This window comes from Myotis davidii, unplaced genomic scaffold (genome assembly GCF_000327345.1).
Source record: "Myotis davidii unplaced genomic scaffold, ASM32734v1 scaffold134, whole genome shotgun sequence".
NCBI classification, from domain to species: domain Eukaryota; kingdom Metazoa; phylum Chordata; class Mammalia; order Chiroptera; family Vespertilionidae; genus Myotis; species Myotis davidii.
In genome coordinates, this window is record NW_006288853.1 from 3301190 (window position 1) to 3310892 (window position 9703).

The 9703-nt window shown below is 53.9% G+C and overlaps 1 protein-coding gene across 3 annotated transcripts in view; it reads left to right on the plus strand.

Moving 5' to 3' along the window:
- The first annotated feature begins 9204 nt into the window (after positions 1-9204).
- Positions 9205-9703, plus strand: part of PALD1 (phosphatase domain containing, paladin 1) — an 86709-nt gene continuing 86210 nt past the window's right edge. For 2 of the 3 annotated variants that reach the window (XM_015562133.1, XM_006760943.2), the window contains exon 1: positions 9205-9662. The gene's annotated coding sequence lies outside the window, so the exon portion shown is untranslated. The remainder of the gene's footprint in view (positions 9663-9703) is intronic. The other variant, XM_006760937.2, reaches the window with a different exon arrangement.

The following is a 9703-nucleotide window of genomic DNA, read 5'->3' on the forward strand; positions in this document are numbered from 1 at the left end:
AAGGGAGAGAGATAGAGAGCCAGAAACATCGATGAGAGAGATACATCGATCAGCTGCCTCCTGCACATCTCCTACTGGGGATGTGCCCGCAACCCAGGCACACGCCCCCGACCGGAATCGAACCTGGGACCCTTCAGTCCGCAGGCCGACGCTCTATCCACTGAGCCAAACCGGTTTCGGCTTCTTACTTGTTCTTTAGAGACAGTCACTGTGGTGTGTGTGTAAAATACATAGATACTCCCCTTTCACAGCTCCTAAAGCGCTAGAAGTTTAGAGACTCCGTCCTGCCATCTCCTCTCCTGGCTCCTCCCTGCTTTCCTCAGCTGCAGAGCTGAGTAGGTAATGTTCCTTAATCCATAGCACATCCTCCTCATCATTATCATCGATACATGAGAGGCCTTTCTCTAGGGTTTTTCTCTTTGTTTTATTTTGCTTCATCTCATTTTTTTTTCTTATAGACACCACGGCGTGTGTTTGAGAAATGCTTGTACATACTGTACATATCCTCATTTTAAAAAGCGATGCCACTTTTTTGTGTATAGTGTTGCTGCTGGACATCGGTGCTATTATATGGCTAATCTAGCTCTAGTGATGACTTTTATCCCAGGACACTGTGTTTCCATGCTCCCTCCGTTTCTCTGTGCACCTCTGGATTGTTGGGTGTCACTGGACAAGAGTCCATCACTAACCCATTTCCCTAGAGACCAGTGGGTGGCGCTGCCCTGGCAGTCCTGGTCCCTGTCCAGCTCTCCAGTTCATTTTCCATCAGCCCACTCACCTCTGCCTCGTGTTGTAAGATAGCCGCATGGTATTTCCAGTTTCTGGGTGTTTCATAGCTTATCTGGCCAACCATCTCTCCACTGACAGATCTTCCAGTTGTTTCCAATTGAGAACGGTTCCCGCCCTCATGCACTGTTGGTGGGAATGCAGATTGGTGCAGCTACTAAGGAAAACAGTATGGAGGTTCCTCAAAAAACTAAAAATGGAACTGCCTTATGACCCAGCAATGCCACTTCTGGATATTTACCCAAAGAAACCCAAAACACGAATTCAAAAGAATATATGCACCCCTGTGTCCATTGCAGCATTATTTACAACAGCCAAGATATGAAAGCAACCCAACTGCCCATCAGTAGACAAATGGATAAAAAGAGCTGCCATATATATAAAATGGAACATTATTTGGCCATTAAAAGAATGAAACCTTACCATTTGTGGCAGCATGGATGGACCTAGGGGGTATTAAGCTCATTGAAATAAGTCAGTCAGAGAAAGACAAATACCGTATGATTTCACTTATATGTGGAATCTAAAGAACAAAATAAACGAACAAACAAAATTGAAACAGACTCATAGACCCAGAGATCCGACTGGTGATTGCCAGAGGGAAGGGAGATTGGGGATTGGGTAAAAGAGGGGAAGGGATTAAGAAGTACAAATTGGCCGAAACCGGTTTGGCTCAGTGGATAGAGCATCGGCCTGCGGACTGAAAGGTCCCAGGTTCGATTCCGGTCAAGGGCATGTACCTGGGTTGCGGGCACATCCCCAGTAGGAGGTGTGCAGGAGGCAGCAGGTCGATGTTTCCAACTCTCTATCTCTCTCCCTTCCTCTCTGTAAAAAATCAATAAAATATATTTTAAAAAAAAAAAAAAGAAGTACAAATTGGCAGCTACACAATAGTCATGGGGATGTAAAGAACAGCGTAGGGAACAGAGCCAGTAATATTGTAGTAACTGTGTGTGGCAGCAGGGGGTACTGGGAGTATCCGGGAACGCTTTTTAAAGTATATGATTGTCTAGCCACTATTCTGTACACCAGAAACCAGTACAAAATAATATTGGATGTAAACTGTAATTGAAAAAAAAAAAGGAAAAAGAAAACGAGTTCCCAGCCCCAGTTCCAGCCTGTGTGGGGAGACTTCCTCACACCAATGAACAAGTCTCAATACCAGGAGGGTGTCCGAAAACTCAACTCCATGTAGTCGCACCACTAACACCTCCCAGAGTCAGTCAGATTCCACAGGCACAGGGCTCAGTCCCTCAAGACCACCCCCCACTTTCCATGCCAGTCGCAAGCCCGGCTTGTGGCCTGTGCTTCTGACTGGCCGGCCCGCTACAAATCGGAGGTTGGATGAATTTGCTAGAACAGAAGTCAGGAAAACCCATTTGCTCTAGATTACCGAGATTTATACAGGAACCCACGGCCAGACGGAGAGACCCGCAGGGCGAGGTCCAGCCTGCAGGAGCTCGTCTCCCTGGAGCTTGGGGCCGGCTTGGTGGAAGCTTTCTGCTTCCCCAACTTAGAAGCTCTGAAATCTGCTGTTGTTTGGGGGCTTATGGAAGCTTCCTTACCTACTCATGATTAAGTCAATCATTGGCTATTGATTCAACCTCCAGCCCCGCTCCCCTCCCTGGAAATCAGGGGGTGGGACTGAACACTCCAATCCTCCAACCACTGGGCTGACTCCGCTCAGGAAGGATCCCCGCTCAAAGTCACTTCATTAACATGCAAAAGGCACCACTTGGAATTCTTGTTGCTCTCAGCACCTTGAAATTCCTAGGGGCTTGGGAGCCCTGAGCCTGGAACTGGGGATCTGATAAATCACACTATCGAGCCAGTCTCTCGCCATTGGAAACCAGGAATAATCTGGTGCATTTGTCCATTTATGCCTGTGCAAGTACGTGTCCAGGCTTCTTTCCTAGAGACGGGATTGCTGAGGCCAACAGTCTGTGCGTGTGTCACTTGGGTGGAAACTGTCAGAGTGCCCGCTGTCCCTCTCCTCACTGAGGCTATCTGCTAGCACCGAGGTTCTCTGAAGTTCAGGGAGGGTGGGTGACTTGGCTGGGACAGAACGGCCCGCAGGCCAGTGAGTCTGGCTGAGGCTGGGCCAGCAATCTTTCCAAGTCACTTGGCTGGCTCCTGCGTGTTCCAAGCTTCATGAAGTCTGGGACTTCTCTGTAAGCCTAGCTCCGCCCCCCACCTCTCTTGGAATGTTTCTGGTAATAAAGCACCGACCCCTGCCCACCGGTCCGGTGTAGGGTCGCCTCGAGCGCTGTTCCCTGGGACCAGGAGCTTGCCACAGGAAGGCCTCTGCAGCTCCCTCGACCCCTGCCCCGCCCCCATCTCCCCTGCAGCATCTGCATAAAAGGCTCTGTCACAGTGAGACATCCTTGGGAGCCTGAGTGGTGTTGCTTGGAGACAACTGGGCAACAGATCTAGGTTATTTAAAGGAGACAGGGTGGGAGGGAGAGGGGTGACAGCCTGTTTATTCAGCGATGGATGGTCTCCCTGCTGCAGGGTTTGGCAGACCCCCTCTCACCTCCCCCCTCCCTCCGCCTCATTATTCCCAATGCCCAGGGCCTGGGATTCTGCAGTGAGACCCAGCGGAAGGCCACTTGAGCTCCTTTCTGATAGCAGTGGGGGCAGGGGATTCTCTGCTGTTCTAAGGAGGTGCCGTGCAAGTGCTGGCCAGGGGCGGGAGGGGCGAGAGGAAGGGAAGGCCAGGGACAAAGCCGCAGAGGGCTCTTCCCATGACGACAGTAGCCACACTACTATTATGTATTGAGCTAACTGTCCAACAGCTATTGGTTAAGGGTTCATTTAATCTCAAGAGTCTGTCAAGGTAGGTATGACTATCCCCGCTTTATAGATGTGGAAACAGGCTCAGAGACTTGCCTGAGGCCACACAGATACAAGTGGCAGAACTGAATTAAAACTCAGGTCTGTCTGGTGCCAAAGCTGGAATGTGTCACTGTGATTGCTAGAGTCGGCGGGTCCCCCACAGGACATCCACTTGCCCCCTGAGTCCACCTGGAAGGTCAGGCTGATCCCCCCCCAGCACCCCCACCCCAGCAAACTCCCCTATACCCTGGTCTCACTTCCTACCGCCCTCCTCCCCCAGGAAACACATCACTCTAAAACAGTTCACTTATCTGCCTCTCCCACAGGACTGTGAGCACCTAGGGCAGGTGGGTTCTTGCTCATCTTGGCCCTGAGCCCAGGGTCAGGCACATAGTAGGTGCTTAAAGAATGTCCCTTGGAGCTTGGACACTTAAGCAGCTCTCCCTGAAACAGGGGGACTCACTCTCTCCCTGACAGCCCTGTGGGACCGGAAGACAGTGTCCCGCCCTGGAGACTTCTGGGCTCCAGCTGGACAGACCCAGATGTCTCAGCCTTTCCCTAGGGCTGGGCCTCAGAGCTCCAGCCTCTTGCTGTCTGGCCGGAATTCAGCACCCATGTTCCTGGTCAGGCATGGTCCCATTAATTGGGGGTTGGGGGTTGGGGGGGGTTCACCATGGCCTGGCTGGGGTGCTGAAGGCTGCTGGGTGTGGGGGCATCTGTCCCTGGGTGGTCTAGGACACCCCACTAGTGCCCTGGTTTTTAAAGAAAGGACAGCTCAAACTGGGCTCAGTGAATTGTGGGGTGGAGTGGGAGTAGGGAGCTGGGGCTGGACTGGGAGGGACAAGCCAGGAGAATGTGCACGGGGACAAGTCATACGTGCGTGGGTCCTGGGTTCGTGCTGTCGGCAGCGTTGTCCCCTCACCCTCTTCCGAGCCCCAGTGCAATCTTATGCTTTGTGGGACTTATCTCGGCCTATCTTCAATCGTACTTATTTATCTAATAACAATGACAATAAAGGGTGGTGCCGCGTTTTGAACTCATTGCCCCATGTAAGCCCCATAGCCACATCCTCCAGTAAATGTCACTGTTGCCCTTTTATAGATGGGGTAGCTGCGGCTCAGCGACCTCCATCATTTCTAAAGTAGCCCCACCAGTGCACTACTCTAGATCATCCTGTTGTATTATCTTCTTCATAGCATGACTCGCTCAGAAATTATGTTTTTGTTTACCTGTTTATGATATCCCTCACCCACACCCAATTAAATGTCAGCTCTATGAAAGCCGGACCTCATCTGCCTGTTCACCACTCAGGGCCCAGAACAGGGCTTGAAATATGGAAGGGGCTCTGTTAATGTTTGTTGACTGATTGACTGATGAATGAATGAACTATTTGTTGAATGAAGAATGAGTCAGGATTCCTTCTCCCTTTAAAAAAAATATTTTTTATTTTTATTGATTCCAGAGAGGAAGGGAGAGGGAGAGCGAGGTAGACACATCAATGATGAGAGAGAATCATTGATTTGCTGCCTCCTGCACGCCTCACACCGTTGTGCCAGTGAGCTCACACTGGGGATCGAGTCTGAAACCCAGGTATGTGTCCCGACCAGCAATAGAACTGTGATCTCCTGGCTCATAGGTTGATGCTCAACCACTGAGCCATGCTAGCCAGGCCCTTCTCCCTTTTTTCTCTTCTTCTGATGAAGCATTCTCCTGGGCACTCTTGAGTGGCGCTGGGGATGGGAGGGCGGTCCCCCTGCTCTCAGGCACTCATCATTCGTAGAGCATTTTCAAACTGCAGGTCACAGGTGAAATCAGTTTTGTGCAACGCAATCAGCAAGAACAGAAAGAAATAGGATAAGACCGAATCAGGACGCATCACACACAGTAAGGCTAAGCATGTGTGTGCGTGCGCGCCCATATGTGTGTGTGTGTGTGTGTGCGTGTGTGCGTGCGTGCGTGTGTAAAACACACACACATTTTTTTCTCTGTGGACCTGGTGGTCCAATGTAAAATGTATCGTTTACTTTGACTCTTGGTCAAAAATATTTGAAAGCAATGTGTGACTTTGGGAGGAGGCAGATGTCATCCTTGGGCCTGAGGGCACAACCGATGATAAAAGGAATAATCTTGCTTTTAATTATAATACCAATTACTGAACAGACTCTCTGTGCCCGGCAGGGGTGCTCAGGTCCAAGCCCCTGCACAGAGGTAATGGGGGAAGGAGTCCAAGCGCAGACAGACCCTGTGAGCCAGGAAAACTACCAGGAGGAGGTGGAACCTGAACTCAGCCCCAAAGAACCCCTCTGCCCTGGCAGGTTCAGGGCTGGGTCAGAGTGTGAGTTCAGGTGGCAACACCAGTACCAATAACAAGAGCTTTGTGCCAGTGAGCTCTGGCTGAGTGCCAGGCCCCTTTAGTCCCCCTGACATTTCCCGGAGGCAGGATCTGCTCGTCACACAATTTTACAAATGAAAATAATGAGACTTGGAGAAATGTCATGTTTTTAGGGGTGGGGGTCACATAGTGGTGTAGTTGCTGAGGCGAGATCACGGGCAGCCCTGCCCTCCTCCAAGCCCGGGTCTTCAAGCAGCTGGACTGCACACAGAAGGGGCTTGAATAAACGAGGGGTGCTGGGTCCCGGGGACTGGGCAGCGGGCCTGGAAGGACCCGAGGCAGCCAGGGCAGGTGGAGGTGGGTCTCGGTGGGGACTTGGGCAGCAGGCTTGCAAACCTGAGTCTCAGAGATCATCTGCCTCAGGGGAAGCCTGCAGGCTCCAAGACACCCACCTGGAGGGCCTTTGTGGGCCCCAGTTCTTGGCAATACCGTGGCTGTGGGCAGCAAGGTCAGGTTGGCTTCCTGCCCTGACACTGTCCATTCCTCGGACCCAGTGTCCCCAGCTGGGGCGGGCTTGGTGGGGAACAAGGAGCAGAAGAGAGGAGTAGGGTCTGTTTCTCGTCTTTTGTCAAGTCTCATCTTTGCTGGTTTGAACCCAGCTCCTCTGCCTTCCAGCGAGTCATTTGTGCCTGTCAGGAACTACTTCTTGGCTTGAGCATTGCCACGAGGGAACCAGGGGTTCCCTACAGCTTATTTTTCTGTGCAGGGACCAAACTTGGGAGCTCTCCCCAGGAGCACCAGCACCTTGCTTGCTGGGGCAGAGGGGGCTGTGGACGGCCACAGCAGTTCTTCTAGAAGCATGAGTAATGGGCTTATTCACTCTTCCTTGCAGCAGCAGCCTGACTTTGGACTGTAGTAGGTTGGTTTGTGTGTGTGAGACACATCATCACATATACACACATGCTCATTTGTACGTCTACATTCACACCTATTGGACACTTGCACAAACATGCACTCCCTTATTCACATCTTTGCGAATGTGAGTTCACACATGAGCACCACAAGCACATATGTGTGCACACATAAGCACACTTTTATACACAGGACCCTGGCATTCATTGGACAATAAGGTGATCTCTTGGGTGCTTGTGCATGTGGGTGTGGGGTGGTGGTTAAGCTGGTGGGGTGCTGGCTGAGTGGATGGAGGTCCTGTTCTGGGACCATGGCTCCTCTCTCGGGGACTTTGGGCTTCTGCTCTGAGCGTCCGGGCCTCAGGGGGCTTCTGTGACAGTTTGGGTGAGAGAATTGGCCCAGCTGTTCTTCCCTCTGCCTGGGGCTGGGGAGAGGGCCTTCTCTGGGGTATACCTAGGGCTGCTCTGTGACCCTCTTTCTTCTCTCCCTCAATGTGCAGCTCCCTCCCCCTCTCAGGACATGGTGGGGCAGATCTGGTCCTGAAGGCTTTCTTGTTGTTGGGGGCACCCCCAGCTCCATGGCCAGCAGGCAGCCAGGGACACAGGACTTGGCAGAGCCTCAGGACTGGGGGTGAGCTGATGAGGCTGGACACTGTGGTCTGGATGCAGTCCGTGGTTTGTCTCTGAGACACCTCAGAGACCCCAGGCCTCTACTTTTCCCTTCCCTCCCTTCTTCTCTTCCTCCCTCCCTCCCTCATTCCCTCCCTCCCTCCCTTCTTTCCTTCCTTAATCCTCCCTCCTCCGCCTCCATCTCCCTCCTCCTCCTCCTCCTGATTCAGGAGAAGAGTTTTACTAAAAACAAGGTGGAGGGAACGGAAAGAGGGAGAGAGCACACACTAATGGAGAGTGTGGCTCATGAACTGCTGCTGGGGTGCGGCTTATCGCATAGGGTTCTGCACACAGGCACAGAGCTGACTGCTTTCCAGGTCCCACCGTGGCCCAGCCCTCTACTTCTGGGGCCTACCAGCTGAGCCCGAAGGCTGTCTGTGGGAGCCAGAAGGGCTGTGATTGTTGGCTCTCCTGGGGACACCTCTGCCCTGGGCTGTTCTGCCTGATTCAACAAGAACACCTGCCGTTGCATGGTGGCTACATACGAGTGAATGATGCTGTGCTAGGCACTGTTTTGGGGACCGGAGATGGAGTTTTGTCCCCCAGGAGCTCAGTCTGGAGAGACAGCCAGCCATGTACTCCAGCATCTGCTCGACAGTGGGCTGGGGGAGCTGTGAGTGTATGCATGTATATGTGTGCATGTGCATGCATGTATGTGTGCATGCACATGCTAGTGCGTATGCGCAGCCCTATCTCGTCCTGGCTGAGGACAGCCTCCCCATGATGGCGGGTCATCAGTTGGGGAGTCGGATGGCAGGAGGGTGGGTTATGGGGTTGTGGCCTGCGGAAGAAGGGAGGGGACCGTGTCCAAGGATGGAGCCTACAATGTGACACACACTAGGCCAGGGCATCACCCCCTGCTTCCTGGCTCATCAACCTCTCTTTGAGGGAGGACGGGCCATCTTTTGGATGAAGAACTTGGAGATCAAAGAGCTTATGTCACTTTTTCCAGACCACACGGCCAGTACACCATGAGCCAGTTTGAGCCTAGATCTGAAGGTCAGATCTGCTTCCCAAGAGCGCTCAGGGGCATTCTCTGCTCTTCTCCTCCTGGCACACCTCAGGCAGGGAAGGAGGCCTGGAGCCAGGGCAAGTCTTCCCGGCCATGTCCTCATCCACTGAAACAGGGGTAGTAAAAGCACTTCACTCCTAAAATCACCCGGGTGGAGCAGGTGAGACCGAGGTGCTGGGGACCGGGTACGCACCTCAAATGACAACCACTTCTCTGGTCTGTGTATTCCCAGGGCTCAGGGGGACTGCGGGCCTGAGGGCCCCTCCCCAGCCCGGTGCTTTCTGGCCCGACTTTGGACAGAGGTGAGGCCCGGGCTGCCTTCATTATGGGGAACCTGGGCTCCATCCGCTCCAGCTCTAGTCCAGACTGGGAGCGAGGCAGGTAGTGACAGGTGAGGAATAAGGATTTCCGAACACGGAGTGGAAAGAGGAAGTGACTCACCAACCACAACAAAGCCCGACTCCGGAGAGGAAGCCGCGGTGGAGAGTGAACGCACGTGGATGCCCACGGGAGCGCGTGCGAGGGGAGGGCGAGCGTGGCTGCTGGGCCCGGCGCGCAGTGACAACCCCGCTCCCCTGGGGGCGGGGATTGCGCGTGCCACCCACGGGAGCCCAGGGGTGGGGACAGGGGGACCCCCTTCCCTTCCAAGTTTCTTGCCAGATCTCCCCTTTTCGCCTCCGAGGGCTGAGGGGCGCGTTTCGCTGGGTTTCCGGGGCTAGGAGGGCTCGCCTCTAGATGCACGGAGTGGCCGAGGCCCAGAGAAGGCAACCGCCTCGATCGGGCTGCACAGCGCAGTAAGCCTCCTGGCTTTACAGGGCTGAGAGGGGCGAGGGGAGCCAGGCCGGGGGGCTGGGTCCGGGAGAGGGTGTGGCGCCCACCGCACTGGCTTCTTTCTCCAGCCCGCAGGCTGGAGGTCGGGTTTGGGTATCTTCCAGAACGAACCGAATTCACGACCAGAGAAGAGGAACTGGCTTCCCAGGCAGTCTCCCCCGCCCCAAACTTTTCCTCCCGAGCTGGGTGGGAGGGCGGAAGGAGGAAGCGGGGCCGGGAAGGTGGGGCCAGCCGTCCCCTCCCGGCCTGGAGCCGCGCTCTGGGCGCCGATCCGGACGCGGCTCGGGTGAGTGTGTCTTTAAAACCCAGCCCCCCGCCCCCTGTCGG